The sequence below is a fragment of the Procambarus clarkii genome, unplaced genomic scaffold (assembly GCF_040958095.1).
Source record: "Procambarus clarkii isolate CNS0578487 unplaced genomic scaffold, FALCON_Pclarkii_2.0 HiC_scaffold_1853, whole genome shotgun sequence".
Classification (NCBI taxonomy): Eukaryota; Metazoa; Arthropoda; class Malacostraca; order Decapoda; family Cambaridae; genus Procambarus; species Procambarus clarkii.
Window position 1 is genome coordinate 18,157 of NW_027190876.1, and position 5,936 is coordinate 24,092.

The 5,936-nt window shown below is 35.1% G+C and overlaps 1 long non-coding RNA gene across 1 annotated transcript; it reads left to right on the plus strand.

Moving 5' to 3' along the window:
• The first annotated feature begins 2,288 nt into the window (after positions 1–2,288).
• LOC138362454 (uncharacterized) lies at positions 2,289–5,710 on the plus strand. The gene is made up of 3 exons (XR_011227678.1): positions 2,289–2,397; positions 4,585–4,744; positions 5,603–5,710. It is a non-coding gene; the product is annotated as an uncharacterized lncRNA (long non-coding RNA).
• Positions 5,711–5,936: the final 226 nt, after the last annotated feature.

The window sequence follows — 5,936 nt, forward strand, 5'->3', positions numbered from 1 at the left end:
CTGGTGGATCTAGGTACAAGGTAAAATAATTTAATTTTTTTTTTTTTTTTTTTTACTAATTGTCCAATATATATATATATATATATATATATATATATATATATATATATATATATATATATATATATATATATATATATATATATATATACATATATATATATATATATATATATATATATATATATATGTATATATATATATATATATATATATATATATATATATATATATATATATATATATATATATATGTGTCGTACCTAGTAGCCAGAACGCACATCTCAGCCTACTATGCAAGGCCCGATTTGCCTAATAAGCCAAGTTTTCTTGAATTAATGTTTTTTCGACTACCTAACCTAACATTTTCAGCTACCTAACCTAACCTATAAAGATAGGTTAGGTTCGGTCATATATCTCTATAGTTTAGTAGCTCTGTGCACGTCAGGTGCTGTTTAATATACAGACCTACTCCTCCATTTGACCTAGTTTCTCTATCACATCTATATCACTTTGTGCTTTAGCCCTGGTGGAGCTTGGTCCACCAGGCTGTTGTTTGGAGTGGCCCGCAGATCCACATACAGTCTGCATATGATATACAGTCTGTTGATCAATTAAACTACAGTAGTTAGTTTTTATCATCCGAATGCACCAATATGTGTTCATTCTTCCCAGATGAAGGAACTAGGTAATATTCATCATCTGAATGCACCATCTGATGCTTTAACACACTCATGATACACGAGAGGTTTAAAAAACTTTTAAAACTTTTAAAACTTTTTGACCTATGTATTTAAAAGCAATTCTAAAGTTAAAAAGTGTAGCATAGGCCCCTCGCAGAATGTTCTTAATATGATCCTCAGGTTATAGTTTTCTATCTAAAACCACCCCTAGATCTCTTTCTTGATCAGAATTCTTTATAGATCTCAGTGGCTCGATCATAGAAACTGCTCTAAATCCTTGTTGGCCTGGATTGTGGAGGTCATTGGTCTCTATAAAACTAGTAATCTGACTCCTGATCACTCTCAAATAATTTTATTATGTGGGATGTTAGTGCAACTGGTCTATAATTCTTTGCCAATGCTTGTGTTGTGTTGTGTTGTTTTGGTAGTGATGTGCAATGTGTTGTTTTGGTAGTGATTCGTCCAGTTCTGGTAGTAGTGCGGTTGTTGTGTAGTGTAGTACTTGTGTGCTTGTTAATGACTTGTATTCCAGTCTTGTGGGTATCTCCTTTCCCCTACGGGCCAACTGCTTTGTTCTTACCTAGCATTTTGCTTTGTTTGGGTATGAATGTTTGTGTGCCGTATATTTTGCAAAATTTGCCATATATCTCATTATTTACTCCTCTGCCTAGCAACAAGTCTGTCTAATTATACTCATTAACTGTTTTTCAAAGTTCCCCATAGTGTCCTTTATTGAAATCGAGTTCATGAACCGTTTCAATGTTCTTATTTTCTTCTAGATTATATCTTAAAGTATATTTAAATGTTATTGTTATTATTGTTATTAAATGTTATTGTGACATTGCATTGCAATTGAGCTATGTTGTTTACCATACCGTTCATTTCGTGAGTATAAGTATAGATGCCACACTTGTGACAGGTAAAACCATGCCTTTTTTGAAAAACAGCACCGTCTGTTGCACGTAAGAGCAACCCACACTATATTATGTTGCGATATTATTTCAATATTTCCGATTGTATTGATAATTTGAATTTTCATAGATTTCAATTTATTTTCATTTCGATTTAATAATTTTGTGTGACATTGCATTGAAATTGAGCTGTGTTGTTTACCATACTGTTCATTTCATGAGTATAGTTTATTTTTTTATTTTTTTCATTTCATTTTTTTAGCTGTTCTTATTTTTCAGTGATGGGAATATCAGATCATTTGATGTTCCCAATTTTCTGATGGAAGCATCAGACCATTATAGAATGCATCGGATGAGGTAGTTTGGAATGGTGGGGAGGACGAGAGGGGGGTATGGTGGGGAAGACGAGGGGACAGAGGAGAGGGTAATGGTGGGGAGGACGAGGGGACTGGGGAGTTGGGGATGGTGGGGACAGGGGAATGCTGGGGAGGACAAAGGGACAGGTGAATGGGAGATGGTGGGGGAGGAAGAAGGACAGGGGAGGGGAAAATGGTAAGGAGGACGATGGGACAGGGAAGTGGGAATAGTGGGGATGATGTGGGGACAGGGAAGTGGGAAGGACGAGAGGACTGTGGAATGGGGAATAGCAAAGTGAATTATAATTATATATATTAATTAATTCTTATAAATTTCCAGAAGCCTGTATCAACACCCACACTAATGCAACTGAAAGAGATGTTGAGACAAGTATTGCTGATATGTTGAAGAACGCCCCAAACAAACTCGGTGGAAACAGATACAAGGTAAAGTTTGCCAATTTGCTGTAGTCTAATTCAATTTCTTTTTAGTAATCTTCGAGAACATTTATGCTATGAATAAGATAAAATAATGTAACTGATTTTGATTTATTTACTATTTATTATTTATTTACCGTTATTAGTATAATAGATCTCGTAATAATTTTGCAAAAATAATGGCATTTACTATTTTAAAAAGCTCGGGTGCAGGGGGGGGGGGTTATGTAAAAGCTTGGTTTGTGCCTCGGAGAGGCTATGGGATCCAGTAAGATCGTCCTTCCTTTCCTCCCTAGAATCTGGATGTAGCAGGTGCTCAATTGTCAAAAGTGAAAAATTGGTTTTGTCTTCCGAATGCACCATTTGTGTAAATTTGCTAATAATCTTTTAAAAATAGTAAATGCCATTATTTTTGCAAAATTATTACGAGATCTATTATACTAATAACGGTTTGATAAAATACAGTAGACTGCCTACTGGATAATAGTTCCAGTCCACCTGTAGACAGGGATCTCACATCAGCTTGTATATTATACAAGGATAAGATTTGATAAATTCAGTTATTTGACTGAACACTGGCTCTGTTTAAATCAGAGATTTAAACATACATAGTCTAACCTAGCTCCATAACTAACAGCCATTAGCCATTAGCCATTCATGCACAGCCATCAGCTGGGCCATAGACCGGCAATTTTGCTTTTTTCCCAAGCCGGTCTGTTTTTTTTCGATGCCTCAGTGGCCCATGCACAGGTCCGTTCAAGGGGATTAAATAGCCGTTCTATGGCCCCAGGGTTTGTATTTTATCAAACTCTTATTAGAATAATAGATCTCGTAATAATTTTGCAAAAATAGTAGCATTTACTATTTTAAAAAGCTCGGGTGCAGGGGGGGGGGTTATGTAAAAGCCTGGTTTGTGCCTCGGAGAGGCTATGGGATCCAGTAAGATCGTCCTTCCTTTCCTCCCTAGAATCTGGATGTAGCAGGTGCTCAATTGTCAAAAGTGAAAAATTGGTTTTGTCTTCCGAATGCACCATTTCTGTAAATTTGCTAATAATCTTTTAAAAATAGTAAATGCCATTATTTTTGCAAAATTATTACGAGATCTATTATACTAATAACGGTTTGATAAAATACAGTAGACTGCCTACTGGATAATAGTTCCAGTCCACCTGTAGACAGGGATCTCACATCAGCTTGTATATTATACAAGGATAAGATTTGATTTACTTTTGTATTTATATGCATATATGCATTTATATGCATTATTCTCTAGAATAATAGATCTCGTAATAATTTTGCAAAAATAGTGGCATTTACTATTTTAAAAAGCTCGGGTGCAGGGGGGGGGGGGGGGTTTGTGTAAAAGCCTGGTTTGTGCCTCGGAGAGGCTATGGGATCCAGTAAGATCGTCCTTCCTTTCCTCCCTAGAATCTGGATGTAGCAGGTGCTCAATTGTCAAAAGTGAAAAATTGGTTTTGTCTTCCGAATGCACCATTTCTGTAAATTTGCTAATAATCTTTTAAAAATAGTAAATGCCATTATTTTTGCAAAATTATTACGAGATCTATTATACTAATAACGGTTTGATAAAATACAGTAGACTGCCTACTGATTTTACCTGTAATAAGGTTTGATACAGATGATTATGATTATGGTTTTGGCATAATGGAATACATGATGAAGGAATTATCAAAATTGACATTTTTATCAGGGGATATCCTGAATATTGTCAAAATGACGGAAACCCATATGTCAAAAACACATGGAGATATACCAATCCTGGAAGACATTCTTCCATCCCCACTTGAAACTGTTGAGCAGGTGGAAAGTCTGTCACATGAGCTAAAAGTTAACAGTGAATATAAAAAGAGTATGGTAAGTGTTGCTTAATTCTTTTAGCCTGAGTATGGTAAGTGTTGCTGAATTTTTTTAGCCTTGTACATATGTCTTTTGATTAGTTTTTTTGCAGATGAAGGAAGGTGGGGTGGCACATAATTGATTGTTCAGTGTTATGTTTAAGGTACAAATAAAACAAAAGCAAAAGTTACTCAAATTCGTTGATTTTTGTAATAGTTAAGAAGGAAAATATTTTAATGCTATTTATTTAATACAGTTGGAAATTAGAAAATCTAATGTTGAGATTGAAAGATATATATTATTCTCTATTACCTTACAGCTTATGCATTATTTTAACAGGTCCAGACGCTGTCTCAAATGGGCGGTGCAAGCTGTGGAGACACAGTGAGACGAATGATGAGGAGGATAGGGACCTATGGGGTCTGGTCTCAGTATTCACTCGTTGGGCGCAAGAGGAACCGTGTCTTCAAAACCTTGGATATTTGTAATGTAATAATAAGTACGTAAATTTGACATTTTTTTGGATTATATATATGTCTGCATGTATTATGTATTATACTTGCATGCTTGTTAATGACTTGTATTCTAGTCTTGTGGGTATCTCATTTCTCCTACGGGCCAAATGCTTTGTTCTTACCTAGCATTTTGCTTTGTTTGGGTATGAATGTTTGTGTACCTTCATTGTATATTTTGCAAAATTTGCCATATATCTCATTACTCCTCTGCCTAGCAACAAGTCTGTCTAATTATACTCAATAACTATTTTTCAAAGTTCCCCATAGTGTCCTTTATTGAAATAGAGTTCATGAACCGTTTCAATATCCTTATTTTCTTCTAGATTATATCTTAAAGTATATTTAAATGTTATTGTGACATTGCATTGCAATTGAGCTGCGTTGTTAACCATTCTGTTCATTTCTTGAGTATATTTTATTTTCTATTTTTTCATATCATTTTTTTTATCTGTTTTTATTTTTCAGTGATGGGAATATCAGATCATTTGATGTTCCCATCAGAAAATTGGGAAAGTCAGATCTTTTGATGTTCCCAATTTTCAGATGGAAGCATCAGACCATCATGGAATGCATGGGATGAGGTAGTTTAGAATGGTGGGGAGGACGACAGGGGGGATGGTGGGGAAGACGAGGGAACAGAGGAGAGGGTAATGGTGGGGAGGACGAGGGGACAGGGGAATGGAGAATGCTGGGGAGGACAAAGGGGACGAGGGGACGGAGGAAGACTGGAGAACAGGGGAACACCTAAATAAAAGCCAACAATGTTATTACTCTGTGGCTTCTTGTCTCCTGACAAAAAGAATTATAATTATATATATTAATTAATTCTTATAACTTTCCAGAAGCCTGTATCAACACCCACACTAATGCAACTGAAAGAGATGTTGAGACAAGTATTGCTGATATGTTGAAGAACGCCCCAAACAAACACGGTGGAAACAGATACAAGGTAAAGTTTGCCAATTTGCTGTAGTCTAATTCAATCTCTTTTTAGTAATCTTTGTGAACATTTATGCTATGAATAAGATAAAATAATGTAATTGATTTTGACTAAATATGTAGATATATTTAATTTTCTGAGCACTAATAATGAAAGAAAACCAAAATAAGAGGTGGCTACTATCTCTAATAATGGGCTGGAATAATACAGGATATAATAATATATATATATATATA